The sequence below is a fragment of the Mytilus californianus genome, unplaced genomic scaffold (assembly GCF_021869535.1).
Source record: "Mytilus californianus isolate M0D057914Y unplaced genomic scaffold, xbMytCali1.0.p SCAF_8, whole genome shotgun sequence".
Taxonomy (NCBI): domain Eukaryota; kingdom Metazoa; phylum Mollusca; class Bivalvia; order Mytilida; family Mytilidae; genus Mytilus; species Mytilus californianus.
Genome location: NW_026262734.1, coordinates 60,732,651 through 60,754,793, shown reverse-complemented (window position 1 = coordinate 60,754,793; position 22,143 = coordinate 60,732,651). Strand labels below are relative to the sequence as shown.

The 22,143-nt window shown below is 32.5% G+C and overlaps 1 pseudogene; it reads left to right on the top strand.

Moving 5' to 3' along the window:
- Positions 1 to 8,517: 8,517 nt before the first annotated feature.
- Positions 8,518 to 15,055, top strand: LOC127711403 (uncharacterized; annotated as a pseudogene).
- The last annotated feature ends 7,088 nt before the right edge of the window (positions 15,056 to 22,143 follow it).

The following is a 22,143-nucleotide window of genomic DNA, read 5'->3' as shown; positions in this document are numbered from 1 at the left end:
CATTCTCAATTTTAAAGAATAAAAAAAAAAATAAATAATCACCCCCTCCCAAAAAAACAAACCCCAACAACATTTGCCCCCCCCCCCCCCGCCCCTAAAGAATGAAAAACAAAATGAAATATGGAAAATCTTAAAGAAACCCCCCCCCCCCCCCGAAATAAAATTAAATAATAAAATCTTATTCCTAAACAGTTGGGCCCATCACCCCAAAAATCAATCCCAATCTTCCTTTTGTGGTATTGAACCTTTTGGTAAAATTTCATAGAGATCCATACACTTAAACTAAAGTTATTGTCCTGAAACAAATCTGTCTACGGACGCCGCCGCCGCCGCCGACAACGACGTGTTAGCAAAATACGAACGCAAATTTTGTGTGGTCGTATAAAAAAATTGGAATAGTGGGGATCAGAATTTTTTTTTAGGGAAAAACTCGTTTCCTTAAATAGTTTATTAAATCATCTGTTACAATTTTTACTGTGAAATGATTTTTTTTTTTTTTTATTTTTTAACTTGATTATTGTACATGTAATCAAATGAATAAAGGGAGATGGTTACACACTTTTGAATATGCGACCTTAATTTACTGAAAGATAGATAAAGGACAATGATCATAAAATATCAAATGTATTTGAATGATAAAAACATGTATCATAATAAATCAGTCTCTTTTTTAACCGTCATATATATATACATGATAATATTGAAAGATTTTCTTGAACTGGTAATTAAACAATATTGTTCATGTAATGTATACGAATATGTTAGCCCATATATATGTTTACTTTGATCTGTAAATGAGTAGCACAATGTAAGTTTTGAAGTTCCTTTCTGAACCATTATCACAATTGTTACAAATAATTATTTTCTCCGTCCCATTCACTTACTATTGTATAACTAACTAGAAAGGAGGAGTGCTTTTGTTAATATGTCAAACACGGAGGCTTTGGTCCCTTATACACATAGAGATGAAGAACTTTGTCATCCAATATCAATGTAAATTGCATACGAGAAATCTGTTAATGGTCATGTGGCATGCAGTTGTAACAACTGCAAGTTGGCTATAAAGATCATAAGTTATACACATATTCACTTATATCAAAAATTACTCTCTAAACACTAACTAAAAATTCTACGATTTGCACATACCTCAAAATGTCAACTTTCAACTCTTTGATGTCTTCTTATGAGGATCCGGAGATTTGGGACACCAGCATGCATTTTTTCCTTGAGTCATCACATACTTCAGAAGTCCCTAAGCAAGGAAGAAGCCTAAGTCCAGCACAGATATGGAGGCCACATTTTGAGAGTCCAGTTATAGCAAATAGCCCAGTCACAGTTTCGTCAGGTGCTTGTGGAGGGCCACAAGATACTCCTCGGTCGCATACCCGACAAACCAGTACCCCTTTACTGGGGAGAGTGCAACAAGAAAACACCACACGTATTTCCAGCTCGTGAATTAAGGTAGCTTATGAACATATTTGTGCAACCAATTGAAGTATTAAATTAACATAATTCCATGAAATATAATGACGATTGGGAATTGATAGGCATGAATGAGACGATATCATAATTTTATCATTTTGTGGCGTGGTCATTTCCACCTAAGATTTGATAAGGACACTTTTATCAGTTGAATGATTTTTCATTTTAATTGATGTGACAGCTTGTACGGTTCCTTGGATGCACATTTGAGTTACAATTACACTGATTTATAAGTTTATCTAAATATTCTGAAACATAAAGCTAATTAAGTACAGATGTTAATTGTATGATCTTGTGAGAACTGTTATATATTGGTCAGTAGTTACATAGATGTGTTTGAGGTAAGAAGTTGTTTGTGAATATATTATACTTGTTATAGGAAGTTATACGAACATTAAAGATGTGAACATTACATAGACCCAAAGTACAGTATAACAGCGAAATATACAAGACGCTTATTGAATTTTGGACAGTAATTGTATTTTGTATTCAAATGTTTTTTCTTTTCTTTATACAATACTTTATGATTCGGTATGTGAGTGTAAACAAGCCAACCTAGGAAGTAATATAGAACTCCCATGCACTGATTAAGGTGGTACCTAACACTACAGGGAGATAACTCTGTAAAAATCAGCTAAACGTTTTAATCACTTTGTATTGTTAAGGAAATAAGTATAAATGTTCAATTGAAGCTGACAAGAAATCAGTTATGGCAGGGTAAGGAAAAGATGACATCTTCTCAAAATCAAATTATGGCCGAACATCGACAGCTAAGGAGTTAAGATTTACAAAAAAGAGTAAAATGAGCTTCACTGCAGTTCGCCGCCGCTGGCTTTTATTTCTCAATGCATGTTCTGTATTTATGTACAAGTACATTTACATGCAAATATAAACACTCTAGTATGGATCAATGTCTTGCAAAAAGGAACACTGTACATAACGAAAACACATAATAAAAAATATCCAGTTTGACTAATGGATAATCCATTTTGCGTAAAAAAGAAATACACATTTCATTTCATTTCTTTTATTTGAAAGCTTTGCACGTTCGATTATAAATATAACCCCTTTATATATTATATTTATATATATGTAACAAGGTTGATGTCGCACATGAAATCAAAATTTTTAAGAATACATAAACTCTACAGCCAAAATATACATGTACCACAGATTATTTGCCCTGTGTGCAATAAAAGTGAAGTGCATATTGTCATATGAATTATTTTTAAGATCTCATGCTATTCGTTTTTGAGATAACTTTCAAACATCATAATTATGTTTAAGTCTTATCCACGGTGCAATACTTTAAATTGACACATGATTGGTGAATTAATAATACCAATGATAGTTTAAATATATCCAAATATTTGTATTTTCAGACACTTGAGAAGTTATTTGACAACCAAAGGACATTTTTACAAGAACTGTTTGGCAAACAAAATGCCCTTGTTGGAAAATGCCTTTCAATGTTGAAAAGTTTGGAAAAAAGAACAGAAAATGGAAAGCAGACTAAAAGTAAAAATGAGACTCACGTGCCTGCATATATAAAAGTATTTCATTTCTTATAGTTGTTTTATTTAATGTCAATTGGAATATACTAGTAGCCTTAACCAATCAAATATTTAGTTATCAATATATGCATACAGTGTAATCATTTAACATACTTGTTTTCGTTTTTTTTTCGATACATTACTCATCATTCGATATATAATAATTTTTACTTTAAACTTTTTACAGCAATCTGTACGTGACGGATTCAAACACAACAAAACAACAAAAAGGTTAAAGTGGACCACAAAAACTGCAGCCGGTACAGTACTAAAGTGAATATTACATGTATCTTATAACAACAATCGAATACCTAGTCCGAGATGGCTTTGACGTCTGAAGGCCTTTTAAGAACTTGCTTGGGCAGTGGGACGAAAGAGCACACTCCTTATAGAAAACATAGAAATTGCTGGCTTAGACTTGACACATTTATTCAAAGTTAAAAAATAATCATATACCATCCGATTCCTCATTCAATGATGTTGATACCGATTGTTTATGGTCGTTCTATTGCGTCCAAGGAATCGCGGTACCTACATGTTGCCAAACCAAACAAAAAATATAGCAATGTCCGGAATAATGTTATGTTGGTTATTTTTTTTAATTATTTTGTTATCAAATCAAGTATACGTTTCTGTCTTTTATGAACTGTATAGCCCGTCTTTCAATTAACAGTGTCCCCTGTATGCAGCCTTAATGCACCTATAGTGACAATCCTTTTTTCAAATCTAAAGGACAAGAAAGACTAGTCCACATTTTTTTTCTTTCTGTTACAAGTATGTTTAAAGTAATAATAAACGAACTATTAGTTTAGGTCCAGAATAAGGAAATTGATGATGAACATATTCTTATATTCATAGATGCAATTCTGAAGAAAATAAAGCAATGTCAGAGGCTGTTTTGATTTATGTGAAGGGCCAGCATCAAACTGTTGAAGAGGGTGTGATCAGGTGTAAGTACATCTATTGCTGAAGCACTTATACTTATGTTTTTTAACAGTCGTTAGAGGATCAAAGTTACCTATCCAATGCGTTTTTCACTTGTTCTGTTTTCTTAAACTTATGATTATATGGTGAATTGGGAATAACGTTTTTTTTCAAACGACCCCCAACCCCCCAAAAAAAAATAAAAAACCAAACAAAAACAAACAAACACAATATCAAATAAACGCGCTTAGTAAAAAGCAAAAAGAATGACTTGATCATCCCCAAAAATCTTCCAAGAATATCAAATGGCCGTCCCGTATTTTCCTATCAAGTTATTAAGAACATATCTCTATATGCCTATTACTGTTACATGTATACATTACTTGTCTGAGAAATGTTTGCATTTTTGCACACTTCAGCGTGATTATCGCGCCAATTTATTACAGTATCCGATTTGTTTGTTTGCCTGAATTGATTATTTGTCATTACTTTATCGCTTTTTTTTCAATTCTGAGTTGTGGCACGTGACCGTCATTTGGTAAAAAAGGTCCATTTCAAACTTGAAGTTAGTTGAGATTTTGCTTCAGAATCGGGTAGCTCCGTGTTGAAGGCATCACTGTGATGCCGAGATGGTTAACAGCAATAGAAGCGCCGGTCCTTTCCTTTTTTTTCAAGTTTATGTACTCACTTTTGTCATGGGTTGACACCCATATCTTTTCTCAGTATATGCATGTTCGAATATCATTGAGAATTTTTCCAAAGCTGTTTTTGAAAGCGTTGTTTGCGTCTTAACTTTGAAAAAAAATCTTCAATTATAAAATTAAAGATTTGGAGTGTTTTTTTACGAAACAATTGTACACACGATATATATGTATATATCTGATATCATTTCATTGGTGGTTATATCTATACATTTTAGAATTAAAATCAAAATTCATATAAAAAAATAAAATGTGGTATGATTGCCAATGAGACAACTCTCCACTAGAGACCAAATGCCACAGAAATTAACAACTATAGGTCACCGTACAGCCTTCAACAATGAGCAAAGCCCATACCGCATAGTCAGCTATAAAAGGCCTCGAAATGACAATGTATAACAATTCAAACGAGAAAACTAACGGTCTAATTTATGTACAAAACATGAACGAAAAACAAATATGTAACACTTAAACAAACGACAACCACTGAATCACAGGCTCCTGACTTGGGACAGGCACATACATACAGCATGTGGCGGGGTTAAACATGTTAGCAGGATCCCAACCCTCCTTAGTTTGTTTATCAATGAGTAACATGTATGGACCTATCATTCAAACTGTACAGGGTTTCGAGGCGTTATTCTGTTGTTTTGTTTTTTTTTTAGTTCATTTAGGCTTTAGCAGTGAAGTATTAATTTTAGGTTTGATATTTTCACATAGTTATTTTTGTTCTGCAGGTGGGATTGAAACGTACTCCAATTCTATTAAACAGAAGGAGATAATGGAGTTAACAGGGAAAAAGGAAGAACACAATAGAAAAATGGTTCTCTATTGCCGAAAACACAGGGTATGTGCTGAATTAACACTTGAGATATTTTTAGTCATCTGGATTAGGAATAAACATCGGTTATATTTATTCTTAAGATAGGAATTTCAATAAAGATTGATCAAAGACACATTGTAACTTATATAACAGTAAGGAGATGTGTGATGCTTTTAAATTAGACAACTATCCACCAGAGTTCAAATGAATTAAACGTAATCAATTTGTTGTAGGCGGTTTGATTAAGAGATTTGAAGGTTAATGTAACTTTCCCATATAGTATGGTTCATGGTTCATGGTTTTCATCTGTATATATTTTTTTTTGTAAATGAGAAAATTATCATTTTAACAAATCGCTTACTCAGAGACGGGTCCGGATTTTTCGGAATAAAAGGAATGCGTTTTTTTTCAATCTGTTAAAGGTGGCGGACCCATTTTACCCTTAAATCCCCCAGTTTTTTTTTAATCCGAGTTAAGGGACCCCCATGATACGCCTATGCTGTATACGAAAACAACTGTACAAGGTACCAATATTCAATTATTCGTTATTTATAGCGATTTCAATTTCGTTTTTGATAGTAATGCAAGGGAAACAATCCAAATTATACATCATGTGGTATTTACTTGAATTCTTATTGCACCATCTTTTGAGTTTAACATTTAAGGTATACATATGTGTCTTGATTTTTTTTTTTAGAAACTTATCAACCAAAGAAGAACCCTAAAAGAAAGAAAAATTGCCCCATAGGAGGAGGAAAGATTCATGAAGGCATTGGAGATTGAAACCATGTCCTCATAAGATTCTGATTCTGAGGACGATTCTATCTTCGTTACACGTCCTCTGACGTAGGACTCGACAGAGTTTAAACAGCTGATACAGCGTTTGGATAGAAAGTACGATCGTACGTTAAATGCTCAGGGGAAGAGATTAAAATCCAAAAGAACAGTCGGGGAGCCATCAGATAGACCGTGTACCAAAAAGGCCAAGGGACTGGAGTGGATGTTTGGCTAAGGTGATATGGAGTTTTGACCATCAGTCATTTCAGATACATGATTGTACTTATAAACATTTTGGCATGTATATGGACTTGTTTAACTTATAACGACGAATTAATTTGAACTTTATGTTGCTGTCTCGTTTTATTTTGTTAAATTGTGTTTTAATTCAGTTTCAGCTAAACATGTAAAGTACCACGGGTCATTCTCCTTTAATTAAGTACCATTTTATATGCTTGGTGGGATGCGGATTTACACGCACGCGCCGCACTCAAACATATTTTCACTTTTGTACACAATTGTTTGTTGCAGATATACAATTTCTTTATGTTTTCAATCAGCAAGACTTTTTGTAAACATTTGTTTCAAGTATTCTTTCAATAATGTATATATTTATTGTTAAATGAAATGTACCATGTGTATGATTATGATTTGTTATTCATTTGTTTAATTTTGTCTTATTATTTTTTTCCCTAAAGCTATAAATCAATTCACAAAATTCATTACATTTATATTCGTGGTTTTTATAAATAGATTTGCTAATCGTGGATGTCCCTTCTCAAGAGGAACAGGGGAAGGCGAATAATGAACATGTCATCAATACGCTGACTGCTCGAAAAAAAAGAAATCTTCGTAAATTTTAAGTAAAAAATAAATATAGAAATATAAAGAACACGTGTTCAGTTTGCCTAGATTTCTATTTATTAAAATAAGGTTTGATCAGAATGTGAGAACCCAAATATGTAACACTTCTTCACACATGTAGCTATTTAAATGTGTATTCATAAAGAATATGACCACATAAAATGTTTTGACGTTATTATTTCTACTTGTAAATAATTAACGGAATCGCTTGTTTCCCGGGGCTTCTTGTGTAAATAAGAAAAATATAATTTCTGAGTTTTAGATTGCAAAATGTACTTCTTGAGTATCGGGACTATGATATAGGTGTGCTGCTCGATGTTGGTGTTTATCGTTGCAATTTCGTTATCCTAATTGTTTGCTTATTATAGCTCAATCGACATGTGAAAATATTCTCAGGGCAGTCTATTCTAAGATTCATAGTCCAGAGTCTTCTGATTACTGATTGAATTACCTTTTGCTGAGTCAAAGTGTCGGTGTCTTTTTTTCGTTTTTAAACGTTTAGAATATGTGTAGCAAAATGCAGCTCTTTTCGTTTTACCTCATTACGGAACAAAAAACGATCAATGACATTAAGGCATGTAGCAAGTCATGATACACCTGAAGATAATAGGCTTGAAACTTTTACAGCCAATGGTACAGCAAATTTGTGCATAATGTTATGGCCTAATTATCGCTTAAACGTTACACACGGAACTGGTCACACTCAAGAAAAAATACCGTGTCATAAGCAACAATTGGTCACTTTATTGTCGTTGCTACTGGAAAACATATAAATTTTACATCAAATTAAAGCTGAATGTCTTGGGAATTTATTTTAAGTCTTGAATGACATTTTAATACAAGTGTATGTGAATAAATCGAACACGATTTTAAAAAATAACGTCATTTTTCTCCTGTCCCGCGTTACAAATAGATGCCGATATTTGGGCAAAATGTGCCGAAGATTGGTGATTTTTTCACCAAAAGTTACCATTTTCGGGCAGCGCAACATTCAACTTCATAGCATTGTGACGTCAAAAAATTTGAACACAACCAGTACTAGAAGCGAAGCAATGGGCCCCTGAATGAGATATTAAAAAGTGTCCCACAAGCAGGGAAATATTTTAGCCGAACTTACGGACTTGATTTTTATGAACAGAATACTGGTAAGTTAATCAATATTGGTATCATTATTTAGTACAAAGACTCGCCTTTTAAATCATTTATTTTTTTTCTTTGTTGTTACGTCGGTTTACACAGGTCGGAATTTTTCTCATGTCTTAGAAGTTGTCACAAGTACAGTTTTCACACATTTTTCGGCACTAATCCGTCGAATGAGATTAAATTAATTTGTTTTATTGAATATTTCCTCAATTCTATTTACCGCTTTAAAAAGTACAAACCTTTTTTCGCATTTTGAGCCTTGAAACATGACAATGCGCCCAGGTTTGCACAAATTACAAACAAAACCGCATGTCCAATAAAATGTCACATACATGGAACTCCGTTTTTGAAAGTTACACGTAACGTTACAGACGTTTTTTGTTGTTGATAATTGTCAAAATGATTAATGTATGCATTGTATGGCCTTTCGAGGGCCCCTGATTTGAATAAATAAATTAGTCTATTCAGAAGCGAGAAACAAATTCGCTCCTAATAATTTGAAGATTACATTATCTGTGAAAATCAATCGGATATTATTAAACTATTCAAGATTATCTGCAAGTGTTTGTATTTGTATTTATTTTTTGTCATCGTAAATCTGTCCTAATCGGATCTAAAATAAATTATATAATAAAACTTTCATAATTATTTCAGTGAAAAAAAAAGGATGTCATCTAAGGAAGGACTTGAACGGTACAAACAAGAAAAGCTTCAAAAGCGACGAGAACAAAGGCTTGAATCTTATTACAGAAATAGAAATCTAAAGGAAAACGAGTATGCTTTTAAATAGAAAGAAAAGATAGAAACGCTATTAATGATGGCGAAGGTGTGATTGCGTACATACGAAATAGTGTATGTCACCAGAGAAGAATCGATTTAGCAATAGGTAGTATTGAATCTTTATGGATTGAAATTATTTTTCCAAACACAAACTCTATTTTAATAGGCATTTTTTATCGTCCACCGAGTTCATTGCAATCTTGGATTGATTCAGTTGAAAAAGAAATAGAAAAAGCGTCAGCAGAAAATAAAGAAATTATACTTTTAGGAGATTTCAATATAAACTATTCACATATAGATCATACAGTTGTCGGAAATCAAAAATGGAAGGACTGTATTAATTTGTATAGTTTACAACAAATTGTACATAAACCCACAAGAGTAACAGATAAATGTGTAACTACTATAGACCATATTTATACTACCGATGTAGACCATATTACAGAAGTAAATGTGCCTAGTTATGCTGTCAGTGATCATTATCCTGTTTGCGAAACAAGAAAATTAACCCAAAAATATCAAAAATGGAGCATTTGTCCATAGAATATAGATCATTCAAACAATTTGATAAAAATAAATTTATTGAAAATTTAACAAATACTCCTTTTCATCTCATTGAATCGATTGGATATGTTGATGAAGCAGCTAATTATTGGTATAATCTATTTCTGAGCACCCTAGACAAGCATGCTCCTAAGAAAATTAAAAGGGTGAAAAATACTCAACAACCAGAGTGGTGGACTTCTGATATAAATAGCACTAGACACCAAAGAGATTATTTTCATAGAATTGGGGATATATATAATTATAAAATTTGGCGTAATAAGGTCACATTTTTAGTAGAACAGACAAAGAAAAATTATTTCCAAAATGCTATCTCAAATTGTAAAGATAGTAAAACTATCTGGAAGTATGTCAAAAGTCTAAATCCAAAAAAATTACATAATAATATCACGCATTTGGAATATAAAAAGGGTGTAATTCAAAATGATGTTGATATAGCAAATACATTTAATGTGCATTTCACAAATATTGCTGAAGGTATAGTTGATAACAAATTATGTAATAATGATGAAGGTCCAAGTTTCGATGTACTCAACAAATTTGTGAAATCAAAGTTACAAAGGGTAGTGAAAAATTCATTATACCAGAAATGAGTATTTGAGATGTAAAAATGTATTTAAAAAAACTTGACAAGTCTAAAGCAACTGGTTTAGATGATGTTGGACCAAATATTTTGAGTATGTGCAGCGATGTCATTGCACCAGCTTTAACATATTTATTTAATCTAAGCATCAAATGTGGTAAATTTCCAAGTATTTTTAAAACTGCAAGAGTTTGCCCAATTTTTAAAAGTGGCGATGCTTGTAATCCTGATAATTATAGACCAATAGCAGTATTGCCTTGTCTCTCCAAAATCATAGAACGACATATAGCTGATAGTTTGTATATATATTTAGTAATGACCTTCTTAATACTACACAGTCAGGTTTCAGACCTAAACATTCGTGCACAACTGCACAACAAATTAGTAGATGAATGGTCAGCAAATATAGATAATGGAGAAATAAACGGAGTTATATTTTTAGATTTTAAGAAAGCTTTTGATCTGGTTAATCATATTATTTTATTAAAAAAGCTTGAATATTATAATGTTTCAAACTGTACACTAGACTGGTTTAAGTCATACTTGTTTGAACGAAGTCATAAAGTTAAGGTCAATAACGTCATGTCTAATACTAAATGCATAAAAACTGGTGTACCACAAGGCTCTATCCTTGGCCTTCTGTTATTTATTTTATATATCAATGATTTACCACTGAACATAAAAAATTCATTAATAGATTTATATGCAGATGATTCTACATTACATAGTAAAGGTAATAATGTACTTCAGTTAACTGCTAACCTTCAAAATGATATTCATGTAATTGAAAACTGGTGTTCGCAAAATTGTATGAAACTAAATGCCAAAAAGTGTAAATCAATGATTATTAGTTCAAAACAGAGGCTTTATTCAACTGGGAACAGTTTAGATATCAAAATATCAGATGAACAAATAGAGAATGTAGATTGTGAAAAACTTCTCGGTTTATATATCGACAAAAACCTAAATTGGAATGAGCAAATAGATAAAATGTCATGTACAATATCAAATAGAATCAATTTATTAAAAAAGATAAGAAAATATTTACCTATGCATATACGTATTATTTATTTTAATGCTTATATTCTGCCATTGTTTGATTATTGTTGCAATATATGGGGAAGTTGCTATGAAAGTGGAATAAATAAACTTAATAAGTTATTAAAGAAATCTGCTAGGGTTATAGTAGAAGCTGACATAGTGACATCATCCAGTTTGTTGTTTAATAGTTTAAACTGGTTAAATGTGGAAAAACGCATTCAATATCAAAAGGCAATACTTGTATTGAAATCATTAAATGATATGGTTCCTAACTATTTACAAGAAGACTTTCATTTTATTGGTAATCAGAATTATAATTTACGTTCGGCTGATGAAAAACTATTAAATCTTCCGAAACCAAAAACAAACTTTTTAAAGAAAACATTTACATATTCAGGTTCTCAAATATGGAACAGTTTACCAAATGAAATAAAAATGAGTAATACACTTGTATCTTTTAAAACAAAATGTTACAAATTTTTCATCAATTGTGCAAATTAATATGCTTTTTCATTATTATCTAGATACAATTGTATATTGTGTATAATATATCATTATAATATTGTATGTACTTATAAATATGTTATTATCATTTTGAGGACTCTCAGGAAGATTAGTTTTAACTAATGGGATTATCCTCTTGAAATAAAGATTATTTATTTATTTATTTATTTATTTATTTATTTACTTTATCAGATGAGGCAGTACGCCAAAGACAATATAGAGAGAAACAAGAGAAAGAACAGATGAGACGGGTCAAAGAAACGGAGAGAAAACGGAAATATAGAAAGAGAAAACGTGAAGAAAATATCAATGATCAAAGGCAAAACGAGGATTTATATATGCGAAATACTTTCGAGAATAGAACAGAAAAACATCGGGCATCGAAGAAACTGAAACTGGCCCTACCAAAGAGCCCAGACAGGCGGGTGACAACCATGGTCGCATACTTGCAAAATTCGAACTCGCCGACTGTGAGAAAACTGCAATCTTCTGAAGTGATTTCTTCGCCAGAGGAAATAGAAGAACACAAAACATCAAAAGCCTTGACGGAAGATTTAAAAACAGTTATTGACAACTGTAAGAGGAAAAGATCGGATGACTCTTTGAAAACGATGAATGTTATTATTTCATCAGTAAGTGGTGAAAAATCAGTGACAATAAATGCAGAAAGAAACTGGCTATGAAATTGGGATTACCGGTAAGAAGAGTTAGCCGTGGTCATGCAATTAGAACAAGAATACTTAAATCTGAAAAATCAAGCTGGACTTACACAAATAGAAAAACTAGATCAGATGCAATAACACCTGACACGAAGAAACGTATTTATGAGTTCTGGTGTAAGCCTGGTATTTCTCGTCCGACTGGTAACAAGGCAGATATCAAAAGGGTCTGCATTGGTCCGAAAACTTATTCAAGCCACATGACACACATACTAGAAAAAACACAGACCGATGTGTATTTGGACTTTATCGGAGAAAAACCCCTCTATTAAAATAGCTCAAAGAATGTTCGAAAGGTGCAAACCCTACTTTGTGCGACCCGTCCGACCTAAGGATAGACAAACATGTTGCTGCAAGTACCATGTAGAATGTAAAACTGTCTTTAAATCGTGTATGGAATTCCGAAAGAAACTTTTGATAGAAAATGAACCGAATGAATGCTATTCTACTCCTGTGAACGATTCAATATCTGATGTCGTTAATGCAACATTATGCGAAAAAGTTGATGGTTCACACAATTTACAGTGCCTTAAAAGAAACTGTTCCGATTGTGGAGTTAAAATCTTGAATTTCTGCCTTGTGAACTTGATGTATCTGACACTGCGGAATTTGTAAAGTGGGAAAAGTTTGAAAATGTAAGCGTTAATGTTAAAGGGAACAAAACCATAAAGAAACTAATGCTCGTGAAAAAAGAAAGTCAAGTTGGTGAATTGTTTTCATATTTCAGAAAACTAATTGAAACTTTTCCAGTGCATCAGCACAGAGCTACATGGCAAAATGAACAATTTCAAAATCTTGTTAGAAATCTCCCAGAAAAGCAATGTGTTTGTGTGCATGACTTTAGTGAAAATTACAGGTGTTCCGAGCTTACTGAGATTCAAAGTGCTTACTTTCAAAAAACCGGAGTGTCGGTCCATGTTACTATTCTACATAGATATGCATTGCTAGAATACGATGGTGTTGATAGTTTAGAAGACTTTCCTGAAATTATCACGGAACAATTTTTCGTTATAAGCCCAGACTTAGTTCATGATCAATACTTTGTTCACCAAGTCCGAAATTATATAGCGGAATATTTACAGTCGATTTCATATTCAGTAGAAACAATGCACGAGTTTACTGACGGGTGTGCAGCCCAGTATAAGAGCAGACACTGTTTCGGAGATATTAGTCAAACAAGCGACGACTTTGGATATCAACATTTCACAAGAAATTTCTTCGAAACTTCCCATGCAAAAGGTATTTATAATAATTTAGTTTATTATCCTTGAACTTACTACTATGATTGCCTTTAAATACAGTTGAATGTCAGTCCGTCTGTCAGTCTCTACGCTAGATATCTTGGACACAGATTTAATGATTTTTCTCACATTTTCAAGTACAATGGAATACATATTATTTAGCTTTTGATTGAATATTTATGAGTTATTTGTGTAAAATGTAAATATTTTAAAAGCGGTCGGGTATTCACATTATCGGTAAACTGTTTTCTTTCAATCCGTCACATTATGGGTTAATGTTTGAAAACATTATTCTAGAAAGTTTTTTTTTTACATGTTTTTTTTATTATATCGAATTTGAAATAAATGTATTTTGATAAAACATGTGCGTCGGACTAAATTACACCTGACACAAAAATAAATCAAGGAACAGGGCTTTTATTTCTGTTCTTCATCTTGGCAGTCGCTGTAGGGTATTCAATGTATCTCTTATATTTCTCGTGACTTTCGGTATTGTTACTATTGTAAAAATCATAAACCTTGAACGCGGTAAAATGGTAAGGTCCAATGTCATGCAGTTGACATAAAAAACTTATCTGTGCATTTTAGGACCACAAGACGCTGCTGGAGGAATTATTAAGAGACAAGCCGACTGTGCCATTTTACGCGGACAGACTCAGATAAGGACAGCAAAAGATCTCTATGAATACGCGAATTCATTTCTAACACAACCGAGGTCACATTGTAAGAGAAGAATATTCCGATATGCGGAAACGATTCACCGTGACAACAGACTGTCTTTTAAGCCGGTGCCTAGCATTCGATCTCTTCACCAAGTAAGAGCTAGTCGTGATTCTGCTAAAGGATTGATAAATATCAGTGAATTGTCTTGTTTCTGTGTAAACTGTTGTCATCACATTTATGACCAGTGTTCTAATTCGATAAAAACTGGTGGTTATACTGAATGGGAAATGAAGCGAGAATACAGAGCGGATGCACAAGAAAATGAAGAAAATGAACAAGTGTCTTTGCAAGAATTAGTTTCGGTTGGTCAATTAGTTGCGTTATATACTGACGACGATGAGGATGAGTACTACATACTGAAAGTAGAGAAAAGCATGGAAACGTTACGCATTGACACAACGGATTCTTGGGGATCTTTACTCCCTGCGGGGACACCTGTGTTTCGTGGTCTATATTACAACAAAACGAACTCGCCTTTTCAATATCGTCTTGTGAACAGGAAAGCGGTTGTACCTGCTGCGTCAGTGGTCTATATTTGTTCGGAAGTAACCGCAAACAATGTCATTCGAATCACAGAAGAAACACATTTAAATGTTTTAGAATGTATTAATGAAATAAAATGCTAGAAATTTATTAATCAGTATTTATCCCTAAAAAGAAACAGTAGTTATAGAAACCAATAATATATGAAAATATATAAATGTACATGTAGGGAATGCTTTAAAGAGGTAAAAACGAATGGGGGGACAATCGTGACAAACATAAATTCATACGTTCAAGCGACTTGGATAAAACGTCAGTCAAAAAGTGTATTTCGACGTTATTTTAATGTAACGTCAGGTATAACCAGTATCGTGCGTAACGTCTTAATCATCTCTATAAAAATACAAACAATCGTGTTAATTGTGAATCTTGTAGATTTGTAAATCATCAAACTATCAACGTATTTGCATACGCCCTTTCTTCCCCCTTTAAACGCTTATAGCAATCGAAAAAAAAAACCAAAAACGAATTAACTAACAAAAAAAGGAAGAAAAAAAGTTACTTAGAACATTTGGAATAGTTTATTGCGGGTAATAAATTAATATAAATATTGAATTTAATGGCAATTGCATATGAATAATTTTCAAATTTATAAACATTTTTGCAATATTTAATTTAGTATATAAAAAGTTTATTTTAATTATTGCATTTGTAAACTTTAAATTTAGTTCAAAGTAAATGGTTTGAATCAGAAAAATAAAGACATGTGTTATGCTTTAAAAAGTCGGAATGCGAATATATATGTTCAAATTCTTTTAGTTCATTTATTAGTAACAACAAACAAAAGAACTATGTCAATTGGACCTGCTTTGATACTATAACTGCCCTTGAAATTTTACTAGATAACATTTTTGTTCGCTATGCAGATTCCGTATATCGTCAGATTATCGGAATTCCCATGGGGACTAACTGTGCACCACTTATTGCGGACCTGTTTCTGTATTGTTATGAGTTACAATTTATGACTAAAATCAGCAAAACCCATCGAAACAACATCTGATTCAATAATTTAATAACACTTTCAGATATTTAGATGATATATTGGCTCTCAATAATGACGACTTCAGTATGTACACTAAAGAGAGTTATCCTGCCGAACTGACTTTAAATAAAGCTAATAATAAAAATGAACACTGCCCTTTCCTGGATCTTGATATCTTTATCTTTAACGGGAAACTAAATACCAAAATTTATGATAACAGAGATGATTTTTCATTTCCTATTGTTAATTATCCATTTTTAGATGGTGACGTTCCCTTGTCGCCATCTTATGGTGTACATCTCAACTTGTTCGATTCGCTCGTGTATGTAACAACGTATTTGATTTCAATGAAAGAAATCTCTGTTTTTCTGAATAATAATTACACCATGGCTTTCGATATCACAAACTAGTCAAAACATTTATTAAATTTTATCATCGGTACAAGGACATCATTCGTAAATATAAATCAACATGCAGACAACTTATACGTTCAGGTATTTCACATCCAATATTTTATGGTAATATTCTTTACAAAGCACAAACATGTCGGTATTCACCTCAAAAGCTAACTAAACCTTTAAACAGACTTATTCGGAAAGGATATAGTTACGATACTGTTGTAAAGTCATTAAGGATTGCATATTTTGGTATTAATATTGATTCACTCATAGGGTCTTTGCATCGGAAATAAACTCATTTATTCTAAAACCAGTTGTTGGCATGATACGGGTTATATTCTTCTCATATATTTTATGATGGTATGATACTAAACCCCCAACGGGAGGGATTGTACCTGATTTTCATATGATGAAGACATAATCTTTCAATCAGTTTAATTGAGGTTTGGAGCTGGCATCTCAGTAACTGCTAGTAGTCCTTTGTTCATCTATGTATCATTGTCATTTTGCTTAGTTTCTTTTGTTACCTATTCTGACATCGGACTCGGACTTTTTTTAAACTGCGTTTTACTGTGCGTATTGCTATGTGTTTCTTTTTTCTGCATTGACTAGAGGTATAGGGGAGGGTTGAGATCTCACAAAATATGTTTAACCCCGCCGCATTTTTGCGCCTGTCCCAAGTCAGGAGCCTCTGGCCTTTGTTAGTCTTGTATGGTTTTTTTTAATTCTAGTTCATTTATATGTTTTGGAGTTTAGTGTGACGTCTTTTCACTGAACTAGCACTCAATTTTATTTAGGGGCTAGCTGAGGACCACCTCCGGGTGCGAGATTTTCTCGCTGCATTGAAGACCCATTGGTGGTTTTCGGTTGTTGTCTACTCTTTGGTCGGGTTGTTGTCTCTTTGACATATTCCCCAATTCCATTCTCAATTTTATTTAAATTTCTAATTCCAAAAAATTTACTTAAATTTTCCGTAAATCTGAATTTATCATTTAAAGAGGTTTACTGCAATTTAAAAGAAAATAAATTCTAGATTTATACAACTTTAAAAGTATATATAAATTGTGTTTATTCTTAAAAGTTTATTGGTTATATTAAACCTAAAGTAAATACGGTGTAAATAAGATATTTACAAATGGATTATACTAATGATAAATTTTGAAATTTTAAATATATACTAGCTTTTATATGGATTTAATTTTCTAATAAATGCATCATTTCATGCAGTGTTCCCATATGATTAAGCCTGTACATTTTTTGTAGAACAAGTCCCCAAACTAAAAATCCTGCCATGACTTTACATATGGTTAAAGATACCGTTTACTCCATAAAAACTGCTGAACTCACACTGAAAAATGTTTTCCTTTCATTTAACAACATGAAAATCAGAAATACACGTCCGTTGTTGTAAGCTTAATCATAAAAATAATCTCGTTTTTTAGTTTCACTAAAAATTGTACAACCGTTCAGCAATTCTCAATAAGCTGACTAACTTTTCTATAAACAACTAAAAGTGTTTGAAATGATATTGCTGGTGGTAACTTGTTCTATGTTCTATGAAAAATAAAAACATGCTAGCGCTTTTGTTTCTGATAATATCACGCATGCATATTCAGGAAATTACTCCTATCTGAAAGTTAATTTTATTCTTTAATTATAGAATGGCATTCTCTTAATGCGGTAGGTTATTGGGAAAGAAAAAAAGAGGCGAATGTTTCATATTTCAAACACAATGCGAGGCAAGGATTTGTATAATATATTACTATATAGATCTTTATGCGAGTATTCTTTCTTGCATATACTTAACATATTTGTCTGGGGAGTACATATATAATTAATGCCACACTGTTGAGACAACATTAAAGTCCACGTAGAAGGTGTTTATCATTCCCTTTCTTAACTAAAAGAGAAGGTATGGAGAAAAATATCTACTGATATTTTTATTTCAAGGGTCCTCCTGGTGAAAATTATCAATCTCCTGGTGAAGTCTTTGGATTCATTCATAACAAAAATAAATATTATATATACAACTGACAGACTTTAGATGTCAATTATAATGAATCAATACAACACTTATCTGTTCATATCGCTTATAAAAGTATAATAAATCAATAAATCAAATATGTTATATGTATAAACACAAAAAGTGATGAGTTAAATATTAATATCAGATTTAAAGTATGAATCAAATAAAAATTATGTTTAAAAAATGGTCACATCATACTGAACAATTATATATATTTAGTAACCTTAATATATCAAATTCCTACTTATGATACTTTACAAAATTAAGACAAGCAATTGGCATGATTGCATACACTGTGCAATGATTCGAGTTGGGTTTTTTTTGTGTTTTTTATCGTCACATATACATGCATATTTTCTAGTCTTTTCTCTCTTAATTTGTCTTACCCACCGCCCCTTCTTTTTATTCCTGTTTGTAATCATTTTTAATAAATAAAATGAAAAAATGGAGCATATGTGCTTTCAGAGTAATTTGAAGATGTATGCTCAAAATTGGTATTCAATATGTGGGACAGACGGGACCAGAATATTACAGAAGAAATCAAGAGTACCTTCACCGCTTTCGAAGACCTAAAAAATTCAAAAGTTTGATATACCAACATTTAGATAAGCTTAATCACAATCTAAAATTTAAAAAAATTCCAACCACTTGAAACCGTTCAGAAACAACCAGGACAATCACACAAGCAATTTGAAAAATTCCGTGAAGTTAGCGAACTATTTTGGATAAAAAGACTTCAAACAGCTTATCCTCTCGGTCCCAATGACAAAATATTGGGACAGGGGAACATATCATCTAAAACTTCTATCGATGTCATTAATATTGTCGATTAACGACTAGGAAATAATAAGTCTCATTGTAAACGTAAAAACCGTAATCAACGTATTAAACATCGTATAAATTATACACTTGCTGATCTGTTATCTATAATAAAAAATAAAGGTAGACATCAAGTATTATGCAAACTGATTCATATACCAATAAGTAAATTATATGCTATTTTTCTGGAGTGTGACAAGATTTTATTTTTAGCCCGTTCTATGAATACACCCGTATTATTTCAGCCTTTTGTCATCACAGGCTGCTTCCTAGTATCGATAAACCTGAAAATCATAACGGCATTTTCGTAAATTAAAATATATAAATGGAGGTACAGTGGCGGACCCAGAACTTTTCATAAGGGGGCCCGCTGACTGACCTAAGGGGGGGCCCGCTCCAGTCATGCTTCAGTGATTCCCTATATAATCAACCAAATTTTTCCCACGAAAGGGGGGGGGGGGGCGGGCCCCCCAGGCCCCCCCCCCCCCCCCCCCCCGGATCCGCCTATGAGGTACTGATTTTATTAACTTATCTAGTATAATTAATGACTCTACCACCCATAGCCAAATACCTCAATATTTTGATAATACAGAACCAGCTATTATTTCGTTATCTTATAAACAAAACCAGCAGAAGTTTGATTTTTAATTATACAATGTACGTCAGTTACATCAGACGTCAATATAGAAAAAAATGCTCCTTACACTTGAGACTGCGAAATATCTAGGTTTAGATATGTTCCCTATGGTCATGTCATTACAGGAGACCTCAACACCGTTGAAGACCGTGAGGTAAAAACACTTTTCTTAAGAAAGGACCTAAACATCTTCCTCCATCTATAATAGATTGGAAACAGTGTCGTCAGGTCATTAAAGACGCTCTGTCTGCCTACTGTAAAAATCTGATAAAAAATCTCTAGACAGTTATTTGAATAACATTATGAATACTGTTGATATTCGTATATCTTATTTTGAAAACAATTCTTAAATTATCAATAGGGTCCATGATATACCCATTTCTAGAATAAAAAAAAATCCAAGTACTCGCAAAGCGGTTTGTGTTTGTAGCGGCAGACAAAGCAGCCAATAATGTAGTGGTGGTGTGACGCATATACTACACGGAAGTTCTCTTAAACGAAATTATCAATTCGTCTACATTCGGGTGCGTACGCTCCACAGAGAGTCAAATTGTAAACAAGCATATCACTGCCACTACCCAGCTTAAAGCCTCTGCCGAACATTTGAAAGTCCCGACTATGTACTGGTTACCTAAATTACACAAACAACCATTTAAATTTCGTTTCATCTCCGCATCTAGTAAGTGTTTCACTAATAATCTGTCAGTGCTTCTTACTAACTCCCTTATTACTATCAAAGAACTTGTTATAAACTTTTGTAATAAAGCTTATGAAAATAATGGTATTAATTATTTTTGGATTGTTAAAAAATCTTTAGAGGTTTTAGATGAAATACGTGTTTTTGATGGTTCTTTTAATTCTGTTGACAGCTATGATTTTTCTACTCTCTACACTACACTTCCACACAATCTTATCAAGAAAAGTTTTCGTATTTAGTTAAGTGGTCTTATTGCAAATTTATTTGCTGTAACTCGTTTAAAACCTTTTTCTGTAACGAAAAAGGAAAGTATGCTAGACATATGCATTTACTGGAAATGTGAAGACATGATTGAAGCTTTAAATTTTCTCCTGAACAACATATATGTACGTTTCGGCGATAATAGCAGATTTATTTCTGTATTGGTATGAATCTCAGTTTCTGACCAAACTCAGTAAAGACACGTCACTGTTACATTTGGTTGATACTTTCAACAATACCCACCGTTATCTTGATGATATTTGTTCGTTAGATCCAGAGTTCTCAAAATATACTACCGATATTTACCCAAGGGACTTACTTTAAATAAATCTAACATAAACAGCAGTAGTTGTCCTTTTCTAGATTTAAACATTTCAATTTTTAAAGGGAAACTCCATACTAAAAGTTACGACAAAAGAGACGATTTTTCATTCCCTATTGTTGATTTTTCTTTTTTCGACGGCGATGTTCCTTTGGCTCCATCATACGATGTTTATATATCCCAACTCGTTCGTTATGCCCGTGTGTGTAGTGAAGTCATAGATTTTAACGAACGTAATCAATGCATCACTGGTAAATGATTAAGTCAGGGATTTCGTTACCATAAATTTCTTAAAACTTTTACCAATTCTTTCATATATACAAAGATTTGATTAGTAAATTTAGCTGTACTTATTAAAAACGGTATTTCACATCCTCAATTTTACGGCAATATAGTACTTAAAGCGCGGAAATCACTTAATTCATCGAACCTTTAAACAAACTTATTGGTAAAGGATATCTTACCAATGTTGTAATGAGATCTTTGAATATAGTTTACAGTGGCACAAATATCGATTTTGTCATCAGCAAATTAAAACATAACTAAATTTCCATTCTTTTCTAACGGGTTTTTTGGGATGTATAAATACACATCCACGTTCATTTTCTATATAGATTTTACTATATCTATATATAACATAATACATATTTATCAAAAAGGTTAACTCCTAACTATCCTACTGCCTGTCGATACTTTTTTTTTTGTATTGCACAAGTCATGTCTTCTTTGACTCTCCATGACCTTAAAACACTAAATCCCTGGGATGTGTTTTAGTTGATTTACGTCTCTGATGCATGATTTTTTATTATTAATTGTTATTGGCTTTTAATTAGCTTTCAGTAACTGCGAGTATTCTTAAAATCGTAGTTTCGTGTTAATTTGACCTGTTGATACAATTTGTAATGCATATTTTTTAATATTTTTAATGTTTACTTATGTTGTGTTATATCTCGTCTCACTATTTTAAATATATACTACCTATGATAAGTGTTTGGTATGACGATAAATTTTCACTTCTGTTCTCGTACTATGAACA